This window comes from Silene latifolia, chromosome X (assembly GCF_048544455.1).
Source record: "Silene latifolia isolate original U9 population chromosome X, ASM4854445v1, whole genome shotgun sequence".
NCBI classification, from domain to species: domain Eukaryota; kingdom Viridiplantae; phylum Streptophyta; class Magnoliopsida; order Caryophyllales; family Caryophyllaceae; genus Silene; species Silene latifolia.
The window spans coordinates 343,595,080-343,611,112 of NC_133537.1; the positions used below are offsets into that span (position 1 = coordinate 343,595,080).

A 16,033-nucleotide genomic window follows, 5' to 3' on the forward strand; every position below is an offset into this window, starting at 1 on the left:
ATTCAACTTGTTCTTGTAGAAGTAGACACGATCCTCTTCATCTTTCACGAACTTGGAGGCATAATGAGCAAGTTCATTAAACTTGTCGGTGTAGGCTTGAATTGATAGCTTCCCTTGTTTGAAGTCCATGAATTCCTTCAATCTTTGTTGCTTGAGCTCCTTAGGGTAGAAGCGGGTCTCCACAAGTGACTTGAAGCGGTTCCAATCAAATTTGGGGTCTTGAGTAGCGGTAGGACCGGTCAAAGTCCACCACCTATCGGCTTCCTTCACAAGAAAGTGGGAGGCTAACCTCACCTTGTCCTCCTCTCGGGCATCAAAGAGAGAGAAGTTCTTCTCCATATCACGAAACCACTCCGAGAGAGCAACGGGATCCACTTCACCACCATAGGTCTTAGCCTTGTTCCTTGCTAGTTGACTTGCAATCCAAGCATAACCTCCTTGACGGTTAGCTTCGGGTGCAAGGGGAGCGGGTTGAGCATTTTGTTGATTAGCAAGTACTTGAGTGAGGGCTTGCATGATAGCATTTTCCACTTGGGTTGGTCGTGCCATCTTGCACAAGAGCAAACAAGTTAGAACCTAACACAAAACATACACAAGAAGGCTACCAACTTAGGTCCTTAATTCTACCCATCTCTCATTCATTATTCAAGGTCAAGTGAGAATTTTAAGTTGGGGTACACGTGTGTGCGTCGGGAGCAATATATGCTCTGATACCAACTGTGACACCCCTCGATGAGGTAACTAAAAGTAACTAGTAAATCGTGGCGGAAACACGAGATTTTTTTAAAACTTTTAAGACTTCTAACGAAGTCCAACGCGGGGCATCACCAACACGATAAATAAGTTTAGTTAGTTAAGTTTAAGTTTACAACACAAGTCTATTTATTGGGGAAAAGATATCCCACGAATTAACATAAGTTCAAGAGTAGGTGAGTCTATTATGTAATAACTAATAAGGTCCGAGGTAAGAACTCGCTAGCTCACACGGTCTTGCCCACTTAAGCTTCATCACCAACCTGTCATTCATAATAAATATGAAAGCCACAGTCAGTGGGGAGTAACTCGGGGTTCTCCAGCCACAATATGTCAAAATACAAGTAATTAAGAATTTAATTAAATAAACAAGCATGAGAGTAACATACTTACGGTGACGAGAGGATCATGATCGTATACAAAAATGCAATAAGAGTAGTTACGCATAAATGAGAGAAGAATTATTAGATCAAACTGTCACACATCAACCCGACTCACATGTAAGACAATTTACAAAGTATAGACTCAAACAAGACAACCCTCTAGCCTCCAACATCTTGGTAGGACGACGATCATAATACGGTCCTAGTCTAAACCTGGCCAGACTCTCGGGATGGACGACACCCGATTCGACAAACGATACCAAATCGTATCCAAGACTCGAAATATGGTACACCTAACCGTGCCCGAACTCGAGTAACCTCAAGCGGAACCTTGTCACCTAACCGTGACCCCCGGTCCGAAAAGGCGGAAGGAAAAATAGCCCAACTCGGAAACAATGGCACCTAACCGTGACCCAATGTCCGAGGGCAAATAAACAGGGAATGTCGAGTAGTCTCACAATGTAAAACGTCACACTCGGGTCCGAACAAGAACCAATACCACTATGCATGATCATAACATTAATGAGTCTTAAAGTAACCAATTATCAATAGGAAAGAAGATGCATGCATAGCTCAATCATTATTAGAAGTCGCAAGTGAAATAGAACAAACAAGGGACTCCCAGTAGGGTGGTGTACTGCCGCCGGGCCACCGGCTGGGAAAACATGTCAAAATAAATTCCATAAAACTTACAAGCAGACTCCCCCAGTGGGTCGGCCAAGAGACCGCCACATCACCCTACTGGGACTACTGACCAAATTTCAAAACTCATAAAAACCTTTAGTGCACTCCCAATAGGTCACCCATTGCTGTCACCCTACTGGGAATACACCAAATTTCCAAAAAAAAAAAAACCTTGATGTACTCCCGGTAGGTCACCGACATGGCAGTCCACCCTACTGGAATACGACAAAACTCAAAATCACCTAAAATACTGAAGTGTACTCCCAAAGAGTCAGTAGACGGCCATCACCCTACTGGGACTACTGACCTTTCTAAAATATGCTCAAAACTTACAGAAACTCCCAAGATGGCCAAGAGACGGATCACCCTACTGGGACTACAAACACACTAAGGTTTCAATGCAAAACACTTCCAAACCATTTGAAACCAACAAAAATCGTTTCCCATCAATTGTTTACGTATCCTAGCATGATTCTAACTCGGAAAAACAACATATTTGAGCATGTGAATGGGTAATTTCGGATTCAAGAGATGTAGCATGAGATTTTCATCCAAACATGTGAGAATTGCAAACAAGCATGATATTCAACATCCAAATTAGCACCAATCATGAAAGATACAACTTTTAACATTCATATGAGATTATAACTACATAAAACCACACAATTCTAACATAAAAGTCGAGTAACCCATCACCGTTACCTTTTTGCACTTCAATCTTCTAAAGACTCGTCAATGATGTAGCTATCCTCCTCCGGGTTGTCCAAGTTCTCCCTAAACACAAAAATAGAGATATTAAGTCAAGAATTCACATCCTTGAATGATGATAATTTCGAAATAGAGAGAAAGATGACAACTTTCTTACTTAGAAAGAAAGGAAATGAGAAAAGGAAGAGAATGGCGCGAAAAGGAACGAGATTGGTGAAGAATTGAGTGAGATATGGTGGTTTTTAGGGTTAGTAAGGGAAGGTTCAACAATGGTGGGGTGGTTGTTGGGAAATTTCAGAAATTACAAGTGAGGGAGATGAAGTTGTGAGGGTTTAGTTGAGGTTTTGTGTAGAGAAAAGAGGGGAAAAAGGCCCATGAGTCAAGTTAAGCCCAATAACTCAAAATGAGTCGGTATCCACTAGAATTTTCGTCCCAAGTCTACTATAACTCGAGTCGGAGAATAATATTATTAAAATCTACACTATTATTACCGTTACATGGCTACGGCTATATTTTATGAAAATAAGCTTTAAATAAAATTATTTAATAAAAATCGCTTAAAAGTTTATTTGAAAATATAAGGAAAGTGCGGGGTGTTACATAAAGCACGTTATTTGAGGCTGAAATCGAACAGGTTGATTCCTGAAATCGAACAGGTTGATTCCTGAAATGAGCTCGGACGCGTGATTGAAAAACAGGGAGAAAAAGAAACAGGTTCCGGTACGACCTTCCGAACGGCTGTAATTGAAGTGTATAATACACGATTTTTCGGGTTTCCGGAATAAAATTCTCCGGAAATCACATAGAAAGTTCCTCGGGTCAGATAAAGCGACCACGCAAAGTTTGAGCACCAACGGAAGATATTTGGGGGTGCCGGTGTGCCACAAACCAGCATTCATCGAAACTCGGATTATCGTGAAAAATGTGTTAAAGCTCGTTATTTGAGGCTGAAATCGAACAGGTTGATTCCTTAAATCGAACAGGTTGATTCCTGAAATGAGCTCGGACGCGTGATTGAAAAACAGGGAGAAAAAGAAACAGGTTCCGGTACGACCTTCCGAACGGCTGAAATTGAAGTGTATAATACACGGGTTTCGGGTTTCCGGAGTCCCGGAATAAAATTCTCCGGAAATCACATAGAAAGTTCCTCGGGTCAGATAAAGCGATCGACCACGCAAAGTTTGAGCACCAACGGAAGATATTTGGGGGTGCCGGTGTGCCACAAACCAGCATTCGCCGAAACTCGGATTATCGTGAAAAATGTGTTAAAGCTCGTTATTTGAGGCTGAAATCGAACAGGTTGATTCCTGAAATCGAACAGGTTGATTCCGAATAGAGCTCGGACGCGTAATTGAAAAACAGGAGAAAAAGAAACAGGTTCAGGGTACGACCTTCCGAACGGCCTGAAATTGAAGTGTATAATACACGGTTTTCTGGGTTTCGAGTCCCGAATAAAATTCTCCGGAAATCACATAGAAAGTTCCTCGGGTCGATAAAGCGACCCACGCAAAGTTTGAGCACCAACGGAAGACATTTGGGGGTGCCGGTGTGCCACAAACCAAAGATTCGCCAAACTCGGATTATCGTGAAAAATGTGTTAAAGCTCGTTATTTGAGGTGAAATCGAACAGGTTGATTCCTGAAATCGAACAGTTGATTCCGAATTGAGCTCGGACGCGTAATTGAAAAACAAGAAGAAAAAGAAACAGGTTCCGTGACGACCTTTCGAACTCGAAATGAAGTGTATAATAAACGGTTTTTCGGAATTTCGGGGTCCAGAATAAAATTATCGGGAAATCACATAGAAAGTTCCTCGGGTAAGATAAAGCAGCCACGCAAAGTTTGAGCACCAACGGAAGACATTTGGGGGTGCGGTGTGCCACAAACCAAAGATTCGCCGAAACTCCGGATTATCGTGAAAAATGTGTTAAAGCTCGTTATTTGAGGCTGAAATCGAACAGGTTGATTCCTGAAATCGAACAGGTTGATTCCTTAAATGAGCTCGGACGCGTGATTGAAAAACAGGAAGAAAAAGAAACAGGTTCCGGTACGACCTTCCGAACGACTGAAATTGAAGTGTATAATACACGGTTTTTCGGGATTCCGGGGTCCCGGAACAAAATTCTCCGGAAATCACATAGAAAGTTCCTCGGGTCAGATAAAGCAGCCACGCAAAGTTTGAGCACCAACGGAAGACATTTGGGGGTGCCGGTGTGCCACAAACCAGCATTCGCCGAAACTCGGATTATCGTGAAAAATGTGTTAAAGCACGTTATTTGAGGCTGAAATCGAACAGGTTGATTCCTGAAATCGAACAGGTTGATTCCTGAAATGAGCTCGGACGCGTGATTGAAAAACAGGGAGAAAAAGAAACAGGGTCCGGTACGACCTTCCGAACGACTGAAATTGAAGTGTATATAATACACGGTTTTTCGGGATTTCGGAGTACCGGAATAAAATTCTCCCGAAATCACATAGAAAGTTCCTCGGGTCAGATAAAGCGACCAAGTAAAGTTTGAGCACCAACGGAAGACATTTGGGGGTGCCGGTGTGCCACAAACCAGCATTCGCCGAAACTCAGATTATCGTGAAAAATGTGTTAAAGCTCGTTATTTGAGGCTGAAATCGAACAGGTTGATTCCTGAAATCGAACAGGTTGATTCCTGAAATGAGCTCGGACGCGTGATTGAAAAACAGGGAGAAAAAGAAACAGGTTCCGGTACGACCTTCCGAACGGCTGAAATTGAAGTGTATAATACACGGTTATTCGGGATTTCGGAGTACCGGAATAAAATTCTCCCGAAATCACATAGAAAGTTCCTCGGGTCAGATAAAGCGGCCACGCAAAGTTGAAGCACCAACGGAAGATATTTGGGGGTGCCGGTGTGCCACAAACCAGCATTCGCCGAAACTCGGATTATCGTGAAAAATGTGTTAAAGCTCGTTATTTGAGGCTGAAATCGAACAGGTTGATTCCTGAAATCGAACAGGTTGATTCCTGAAATGAGCTCGGACGCGTGATTGAAAAATAGGGAGAAAAAAAACATGTTCCGGTACGACCTTCCGAACGGCTGAAATTGAAGTATATAATACACGATTTTTCGGGTTTCCGGAGTCCCGGAATAAAATTCTCCGGAAATCACATAGAAAGTTCATCGGGTCAGATAAAGCAACCACGCAAAGTTTGAACACCAACGAAATATATTTGGGGGTGCCGGTGTGCCACAAACCAGCATTCGCCGAAACTCGGATTATCGTGAAAAATGTGTTAAAGCTCGTTATTTGAGGCTGAAATCGAACAAAGTTGAATCCCGAAATCGAACAAAGTTGATTCCTGAATTGAGCTCGGACGCGTAATTGAAAAACAGGGAGAAAAAGAAACAGGTTCCGGTACGACCTTCCGAACGGCTGAAATTGAAGTGTATAATACACGGTTTTTCGGGTTTCCGTGGTCCCGGAATAAAATTCTCCGGAAATCACATAGAAAGTTCCTCGGGTCAGATAAAGCAGCCACGCAAAGTTTGAGCACCAACGGAAGACATTTGGGGGTTTGGTGTGCCACAAACCAAAGATCGACGAAACTCTGATTATCGTGAAAATGTGTTAAAGCACGTTATTTGAGGTCGAAATCGAACAAAGTTGATTCCCGAAATCGAACAGGTTGATTCCCGAAATGAGCTCGGACGCGTGATTGAAAAACAGGAAGAAAAAGAAACAGGTTCCTAAAGACGACCTTCCGAACGGCCGAAATTGAAGTGTATAATACACGATTTTTCGGGTTTCCGGAATAAAATTCTCCGGAAATCACATAGAAAGTTCCTCGGGTCAGATAAAACGACCACGCAAAGTTTGAGCACCAACGGAAGATATTTGGGGTGCCGGTGTGCCACAAACCAGCATTCGTCGAAACTCTGATTATCGTGAAAAATGTGTTAAAGCTCGTTATTTGAGGTCGAAATCGAACAAAGTTGATTCCCGAAATCGAACAAAGTTGATTCCCGAAATGAGCTCGGATGCGTGATTGAAAAACAGGGAGAAAAAGAAACAGTGGTCCGTACAACCTTCCGAACGGCCGAAATTGAAGTGTATAATACACGGTTTTTCGGATTCCTGAGTCCCGAATAAAATTCTCCGGAAATCACATAGAAAGTTCCTCGGGTCGATAAAGCGATCGACCACGCAATGTTTGAGCACCAACGGAAGATATTTGGGGGTGCCGGTGTGCCACAAACCAAAATTCGCCGAAACTCCTGATTATCGTGAAAATGTGTTAAAGCTCGTTATTTGAGGTTGAAATCGAAACAAAGTTGATTCCGAAATGAGCTCGGACGCGTAATTGAAAAACAGGAGAAAAAGAAAAGTTTTGGTACGACCTTCCGAACGGCCGAAATTGAAGTGTATAATACACGGTTTTTTGGGATTCCGAGTCCCGAATAAAATTCTCCGAAATCACATAGAAAGTTCCTCGGTCGATAAAGCGATCGACCACGCAAAGTTTGAGCACCAACGAAAGATATTTGGGGGTGCCGGTGTGCCACAAACCAGCATTCGCCGAAACTCTGATTATCGTGAAAATGTGTTAAAGCTCGTTATTTGAGGTCGAAATCGAAAGTTGATTCCCGAAATCGAACAGTTGATTCCTGAAATCGAACAGGTTGATTCCCGAAATGAGCTCGGACGCGTGATTGAAAAACAGGGAGAAAAAGAAAAAGGTTCCGTCGACGACCTTCGAACGGTCGAAATTGAAGTGTATAATAACGGTTTTTTGGATTCGGGTCCGGAATAAAATTATCGGAAATCACATAGAAAGTTCCTCGGTCGATAAAGCGGACACGCAAAGTTTGAGCACCAACGGAAGACATTTGGGGGAGCCGGTGTGCCACAAACCAAAGATTCGCCGAAACTCTGATTATCGTGAAAATGTGTTAAAGCTCGTTATTTGAGGCCGAAATCGAACAAGTTGATTCCCGAAATCGAAAGTTGATTCCCGAAATGAGCTCGGACGCGTGATTGAAAAACAGGAAGAAAAAGAAACAGTTCCGACGACCTTCCGAACGGTCGAAATTGAAGTGTATAATACACGGTTTTTCGGGATTCCGGGTCCCGAAACAAAATTCTCCGGAAATCACATAGAAAGTTCCTCGGGTCGTATAAAGCAGCCACGCAAAGTTTGAGCACCAACGGAAGACATTTGGGGTGCCGGTGTGCCACAAACCAACATTCGCCGAAACTCCGATTATCGTGAAAATGTGTTAAAGCTCGTTATTTGAGGCCGAAATCGAACAAAGTTGATTCCCGAAATCGAACAAAGTTGATTCCTGAAATGAGCTCGGACGCGTGATTGAAAAACAGGGAGAAAAAGAAACAGGTCCGGTACGACCTTCCGAACGGCTGAAATTGAAGTGTATAATACACGGTTTTTCGGATTCCGGGTCCCGAATAAAATTCTCCGAAATCACATAGAAAGTTCCTCGGGTCAGATAAAGCGGCCAAGCAAAGTTTGAGCACCAACGGAAGATATTGGGGGGTGCCGGTGTGCCACAAACCAAAGATTCGCCGAAACCCTGATTATCGTGAAAATGTGTTAAAGCTCGTTATTTGAGGCCGAAATCGAACAAGTTGATTCCTGAAATCGAACAAGTTGATTCCCGAAATGAGCTCGGACGCGTGATTGAAAAACAGGAGAAAAGAAACAGTGGTCCGCATTACGACCTTCCGAACGGCCGAAATTGAAGTGTATAATACACGGTTTTTCGGGATTCCGGGGTCCCGAACAAAATTCTCCGTAAATCACATAGAAAGTTCCTCGGGTCGATAAAGCGCCACGCAAAGTTTGAGCACCAACGGAAGACATTTGGGGGTGCCGGTGTGCCACAAACCAAAATTCGCCGAAACTCGGATTATCGTGAAAAATATGTTAAAGCTCGTTATTTGAGGTCGAAATCGAACAGTTGATTCCCGAAATCGAAATGATTCCTGAAATGAGCTCGGACGCGTGATTGAAAAACAGGGAGAAAAAGAAACAGGTCCGGTACGACCTTCCGAACGGCTGAAATTGAAGTGTATAATACACGGTTTTTCTGGATTCCGGGGTCCCGGAATAAAATTCTCCGGAAATCACATAGAAAGTTCCTCGGGTCGATAAAGCGCCACGCAAAGTTTGAGCACCAACGGAAGACATTTGGGGTGCCGGAGTGCCACAAACCAGCATTCGCCGAAACTAGGATTATCGTGAAAATGTGTTAAAGCTCGTTATTTGAGGCCGAAATCGAACAGTTGATTCCCGAAATCGAACAAGTTGATTCCCGAAATGAGCTCGGACGCGTGATTGAAAAACAGGAAGAAAAAGAAACAGGTCCCAGACGACCTTCCGAACGGTTGAAATGAAGTGTATAATACACGGTTTTTCTGGGATTCCGGGGTCCCGAACAAAATTCTCCGGAAATCACATAGAAAGTTCCTCGGGTCGATAAAGCAGCCACGCAAAGTTTGAGCACCAACGGAAGACATTTGGGGGTGCCGGTGTGCCACAAACCAAACATTCGCCGAAACTCTGATTATCGTGAAAATGTGTTAAAGCTCGTTATTTGAGGCCGAAATCGAACAAGTTGATTCCTGAAATCGAATGTGTTGATTCCCGAAATGAGCTCGGACGCGTGATTGAAAAACAGGGAGAAAAGAAACATGGTCCCATTACGACCTTCCGAACGGCCGAAATTGAAGTGTATAATACACGATTTTTCAGGATTCCGGGGTCCCGAACAAAATTCTCCGGAAATCACATAGAAAGTTCATCGGGTCAGATAAAGTGGCCACGCAAAGTTTGAGCACCAACGGAAGACATTTGGGGTGCCGGTGTGCCACAAACAAAGATTCGCCGAAACTCTGATTATCGTGAAAATGTGTTAAAGCTCGTTATTTGAGGCCGAAATCGAACAAAGTTGATTCCGAAATCGAACAAAGTTGATTCCCGAAATGAGCTCGACGCGTGATTGAAAAACAGGAGAAAAAGAAACAGGTCCCAGACGACCTTCCGAACGGCCGAAATTGAAGTGTATAATACACGGTTTTTCGGATTCCGGGTCCCGAACAAAATTCTCCGGAAATCACATAGAAAGTTCCTCGGGTCGATAAAGCGGCCACGCAAAGTTTGAGCACCAACGGAAGACATTTGGGGGTGCCGGTGTGCCACAAACCAAACATTCGCCGAAACCTGATTATCGTGAAAATGTGTTAAAGCTCGTTATTTGAGGCCGAAATCGAACAAGTTGATTCCGAAATCGAAAGTTGATTCCCGAAATGAGCTCGGACGCGTGATTGAAAAACAGGAAGAAAAAGAAACAGTGGTCCGCACGACCTTCCGAACGGCCGAAATTGAAGTGTATAATACACTTTTTCGGATTCCGGGTCCCGGAACAAAATTCTCCGGAAATCACATAGAAAGTTCCGGGTCGTCGATAAAGCGGCCACGCAAAGTTTGAGCACCAACGGAAGACATTTGGGGGTGCCGGTGTGCCACAAACCAAAATTCGCCGAAACTCGGATTATCGTGGAAAATGTGTTAAAGCTCGTTATTTGAGGCCGAAATCGAACAAAGTTGATTCCCGAAATCGAACAAAGTTGATTCCCGAAATGAGCTCGGACGCGTGATTGAAAAACAGGAAGAAAAAGAAACAGGTCCCAAACTTAAGACGACCTTCCGAACGGCCGAAATTGAAGTGTATAATACACGGTTTTTCGGGATTCCGGGTCCCGGAACAAAATTCTCCGAAAATCACATAGAAAGTTCCTCGGGTCGATAAAGCGGCCACGCAAAGTTTGAGCACCAACGGAAGACATTTGGGGTGCCGGTGTGCCACAAACCAAAGATTCGCCGAAACTCTGATTATCGTGAAAATGTGTTAAAGCTCGTTATTTGAGGCCGAAATCGAACGAAAAAGTTGATTCCCGAAATCGAACAAAGTTGATTCCCGAAATGAGCTCGGACGCGTGATTGAAAAACAGGAAGAAAAAGAAACAGTGGTCCGGATACGACCTTCCGAACTACGAAATTGAAGTGTATAATACACGGTTTTTCGGATTCCGGGTCCCGAACAAAATTCTCCGGAAATCACATAGAAAGTTCCTCGGGTCGATAAAGCGGCCACGCAAAGTTTGAGCACCAACGGAAGACATTTGGGGTGCCGGTGTGCCACAAACCAACATTCGCCGAAACTCGGATTATCGTGAAAATGTGTTAAAGCTCGTTATTTGAGGCCGAAATCGAACAAAGTTGATTCCCGAAATCGAACAGTTGATTCCCGAAATGAGCTCGGACGCGTGATTGAAAAACAGGGAGAAAAAGAAACAGTGGTCCAGACGACCTTCCGAACGGCCGAAATTGAAGTGTATAATACACGGTTTTTTGGGATTCCGGGTTCCCGGAACAAAATTCTCCGGAAATCACATAGAAAGTTCCTCGGGTCAGATAAAGCGGCCACGCAAAGTTTGAGCACCAACGGAAGACATTTGGGGGTGCCGGTGTGCCACAAACCAAAATTCGCCGAAACTCTGATTATCGTGAAAATGTGTTAAAGCTCGTTATTTGAGGCCGAAATCGAACAAGTTGATTCCTGAAATCGAACAGGTTGATTCCTGAAATGAGCTCGGACGCGTGATTGAAAAACAGGAGAAAAAGAAACAGGTCCCGGACGACCTTCCGAACGGCCCAAATTGAAGTGTATAATACACGGTTTTTCGGATTCCGGGTCCCGAACAAAATTTCTCCGAAATCACATAGAAAGTTCCTCGGGTCGATAAAGCGGCCACGCAAAGTTTGAGCACCAACGGAAGACATTTGGGGGTGCCGGTGTGCCACAAACCAAAATTCGCCGAAACTCCTGATTATCGTGAAAATGTGTTAAAGCTCGTTATTTGAGGCCGAAATCGAACAAAGTTGATTCCCGAAATCGAACAAAGTTGATTCCCGAAATGAGCTCGGACGCGTGATTGAAAAACAGGAAGAAAAAGAAACAGTGGTCCAGCACGACCTTCCGAACGGTCGAAATTGAAGTGTATAATACACGGTTTTTCGGGATTCCGGGTCCCGGAACAAAATTCTCCGGAAATCACATAGAAAGTTCCTCGGGTCAGATAAAGCGCCACGCAAAGTTTGAGCACCAACGGAAGACATTTGGGGGTGCCGGTGTGCCACAAACCAACATTCGCCGAAACTCTGATTATCGTGAAAAATGTGTTAAAGCTCGTTATTTGAGGCCGAAATCGAACAAAGTTGATTCCCGAAATCGAACAAAGTGATTCCCGAAATGAGCTCGGACGCGTGATTGAAAAAAAGGAGAAAAAGAAACAGTGGTCCGGCACGACCTTCCGAACCGAAATTGAAGTGTATAATACACGGTTTTTCTGGGATTCTGGGTCCCGAACAAAATTCTCCGAAATCACATAGAAAGTTCCTCGGGTCGATAAAGCGGCCACGCAAAGTTTGAGCACCAACGGAAGACATTTGGGGGTGCCGGTGTGCCACAAACCAAACATTCGCCGAAACTCCTGATTATCGTGAAAATGTGTTAAAGCTCGTTATTTGAGGCCGAAATCGAACAAAGTTGATTCCCGAAATCGAACAAAGTTGATTCCCGAAATGAGCTCGGACGCGTGATTGAAAAACAGGAAGAAAAAGAAACAGTGGTCCGCACGACCTTCCGAACGGCCGAAATGAAGTGTATAATACACGGTTTTTCTGGGATTCGGGTCCCGAACAAAATTCTCCGGAAATCACATAGAAAGTTCCTCGGGTCGATAAAGCGGCCACGCAAAGTTTGAGCACCAACGGAAGACATTTGGGGGTGCCGGTGTGCCACAAACCAAAATTCGCCGAAACTCGGATTATCGTGAAAAATATGTTAAAGCTCGTTATTTGAGGTCGAAATCGAACAAGTTGATTCCTGAAATCGAACAGGTTGATTCCCGAAATGAGCTCGGACGCGTGATTGAAAAAAAGGGAGAAAAAGAAACAGTGGTCCGTACGACCTTCCGAACGGTCGAAATTGAAGTGTATAATACACGGTTTTTCGGGATTCCGGGTCCCGAAACAAAATTCTCCGGAAATCACATAGAAAGTTCCTCGGGTCGATAAAGCGCCACGCAAAGTTTGAGCACCAACGGAAGACATTTGGGGGTGCCGGTGTGCCACAAACCAAAATTCGCCGAAACTCGGATTATCGTGAAAAATATGTTAAAGCTCGTTATTTGAGGTCGAAATCGAACAAAGTTGATTCCCGAAATCGAACAAAGTTGATTCCCGAAATGAGCTCGGACGCGTGATTGAAAAACATGGAGAAAAAGAAACAGGTCCGGTACGACCTTCCGAACGGCCGAATTGAAGTGTATAATACACTGCTTTTTCGGATTCCGGGTCCCGGAACAAAATTCTCCGGAAATCACATAGAAAGTTCCTCGGGTCGATAAAGCGGCCACGCAAAGTTTGAGCACCAACGGAAGACATTTGGGGGTGCCTGTGCCACAAACCAAAGATTCGCCGAAACTCTGATTATCGTGAAAATGTGTTAAAGCTCGTTATTTGAGGCTGAAATCGAACAAGTTGATTCCCGAAATCGAACAAAGTTGATTCCCGAAATGAGCTCGGACGCGTGATTGAAAAACAGGAAGAAAAAGAAACAGTGGTCCGAGACGACCTTCCGAACGGTTGAAATTGAAGTGTATAATACACGTTTTTCGGATTCCGGGTCCCGAACAAAATTCTCCGGAAATCACATAGAAAGTTCCTCGGGTCGATAAAGCGGCCACGCAAAGTTTGAGCACCAACGGAAGACATTTGGGGGTGCCGGTGTGCCACAAACCAAAATTCGCCGAAACTCTGATTATCGTGAAAATGTGTTAAAGCTCGTTATTTGAGGCCGAAATCGAACAAAGTTGATTCGAAATCGAAAGTTGATTCCCGAAATGAGCTCGGACGCGTGATTGAAAAACATGGAGAAAAAGAAACAGGTCCGCACGACCTTCCGAACGGCCGAAATTGAAGTGTATAATACACTGCTTTTTCTGGGATTCGGGGTCCCGAACAAAATTCTCCGGAAATCACATAGAAAGTTCCTCGGGTCGATAAAGCGCCACGCAAAGTTTGAGCACCAACGGAAGACATTTGGGGTGCCGGTGTGCCACAAACCAAAGATTCGCCGAAACTCTGATTATCGTGAAAATGTGTTAAAGCTCGTTATTTGAGGCCGAAATCGAACAAAGTTGATTCCCGAAATCGAACAAAGTTGATTCCCGAAATGAGCTCTGACGCGTGATTGAAAAACAGGGAGAAAAAGAAACAGGTCCGGTACGACCTTCCGAACGGCTGAAATTGAAGTGTATAATACACGGTTTTTCTGGGATTCCGGGTCCCGAACAAAATTCTCCGAAATCACATAGAAAGTTCCTCGGGTCGATAAAGCGGCCACGCAAAGTTTGAGCACCAACGGAAGACATTTGGGGGTGCCGGTGTGCCACAAACCAAAGCATTCGCCGAAACCCTGATTATCGTGAAAATGTGTTAAAGCTCGTTATTTGAGGCCGAAATCGAGTTGATTCCCGAAATCGAACAAAGTTGATTCCCGAAATGAGCTCGGACGCGTGATTGAAAAACAGGAAGAAAAAGAAACAGGGTCCGCACGACCTTCCGAACGGCCGAAATTGAAGTGTATAATACACGTTTTTCTGGATTCCGGGGTCCCGAACAAAATTCTCCGGAAATCACATAGAAAGTTCCTCGGGTCAGATAAAGCGGCCACGCAAAGTTTGAGCACCAACGGAAGACATTTGGGGGTGCCGGTGTGCCACAAACCAAAATTCGCCGAAACTCGGATTATCGTGAAAATGTGTTAAAGCTCGTTATTTGAGGCCGAAATCGAACAAGTTGATTCCCGAAATCGAACAAGGTTGATTCCCGAAATGAGCTCGGACGCGTGATTGAAAAACAGAGAGAAAAGAAACAGGTCCGGCACGACCTTCCGAACGGTCGAAATTGAAGTGTATAATACACGGTTTTTCGGGATTCCGGGGTCCCGAACAAAATTCTCCGGAAATCACATAGAAAGTTCCTCGGGTCGATAAAGCGGCCACGCAAAGTTTGAGCACCAACGGAAGACATTTGGGGGTGCGGTGTGCCACAAACCAAAGATTCGCCGAAACCTGATTATCGTGAAAATGTGTTAAAGCTCGTTATTTGAGGCCGAAATCGAACAAAGTTGATTCCCGAAATCGAAAGTTGATTCCCGAAATGAGCTCGGACGCGTGATTGAAAAACATGGAGAAAAAGAAACAGGGTCCGGTACGACCTTCCGAACGGCCGAAATTGAAGTGTATAATACACGCTTTTTGGATTCCGGGTCCCGAACAAAATTCTCCGGAAATCACATAGAAAGTTCCTCGGGTCGATAAAGCGGCCACGCAAAGTTTGAGCACCAACGGAAGACATTTGGGGGTGCCGGTGTGCCACAAACCAAAATTCGCCGAAACTCTGATTATCGTGAAAATGTGTTAAAGCTCGTTATTTGAGGCCGAAATCGAACAAGTTGATTCCTGAAATCGAACAGGTTGATTCCCGAAATGAGCTCGGACGCGTGATTGAAAAATAGGGAGAAAAAGAAACAAAGTGGTCCCACGACCTTCCGAACGGCCGAAATTGAAGTGTATAATACACGGTTTTTCTGGGATTCCGGTCCCGAACAAAATTCTCCGGAAATCACATAGAAAGTTCCTCGGGTCGATAAAGCGGCCACGCAAAGTTTGAGCACCAACGGAAGACATTTGGGGGTGCCGGTGTGCCACAAACCAAAGATTCGCCGAAACCTGATTATCGTGAAAATGTGTTAAAGCTCGTTATTTGAGGCCGAAATCGAACAAAGTTGATTCCCGAAATCGAACAAAGTTGATTCCCGAAATGAGCTCGGACGCGTGATTGAAAAACAGGAAGAAAAAGAAAACAGGTCCGTTACGACCTTCCGAACGGCCGAAATTGAAGTGTATAATACACTGCTTTTTCGGATTCCGGGTCCCGAACAAAATTCTCCGGAAATCACATATAAAGTTCCTCGGGTCGATAAAGCGCCACGCAAAGTTTGAGCACCAACGGAAGACATTTGGGGGTGCCGGTGTGCCACAAACCGCATTCGCCGAAACTCCTGATTATCGTGAAAATGTGTTAAAGCTCGTTATTTGAGGCCGAAATCGAACAAAGTTGATTCCCGAAATCGAAGTTGATTCCGAAATGAGCTCGACGTGATTGAAAAACAGGAGAAAAAGAAACAGTGGTCCGGTACGACCTTCCGAACGGCTGAAATTGAAGTGTATAATACACGGTTTTTCGGGATTCCGGGTCCCGGAACAAAATTCTCCGAAAATCACATAGAAAGTTCCTCGGTTCAGATAAAGCGGCCACGCAAAGTTTGAGCACCAACGGAAGACATTTGGGGGTGCCGGTGTGCCACAAACCAGCATTCGCCG

At 44.4% G+C, this 16,033-nt stretch overlaps 1 long non-coding RNA gene across 1 annotated transcript; it reads right to left on the reverse strand.

Moving 5' to 3' along the window:
- Positions 1-853: 853 nt before the first annotated feature.
- LOC141622728 (uncharacterized) lies at positions 854-2,595 on the reverse strand. The gene is made up of 2 exons (XR_012533075.1): positions 2,523-2,595; positions 854-1,016 (listed from the first exon to the last, which is right to left on the reverse strand). It is a non-coding gene; the product is annotated as an uncharacterized LOC141622728 (long non-coding RNA).
- Between the last annotated feature and the right edge of the window lie 13,438 nt (positions 2,596-16,033).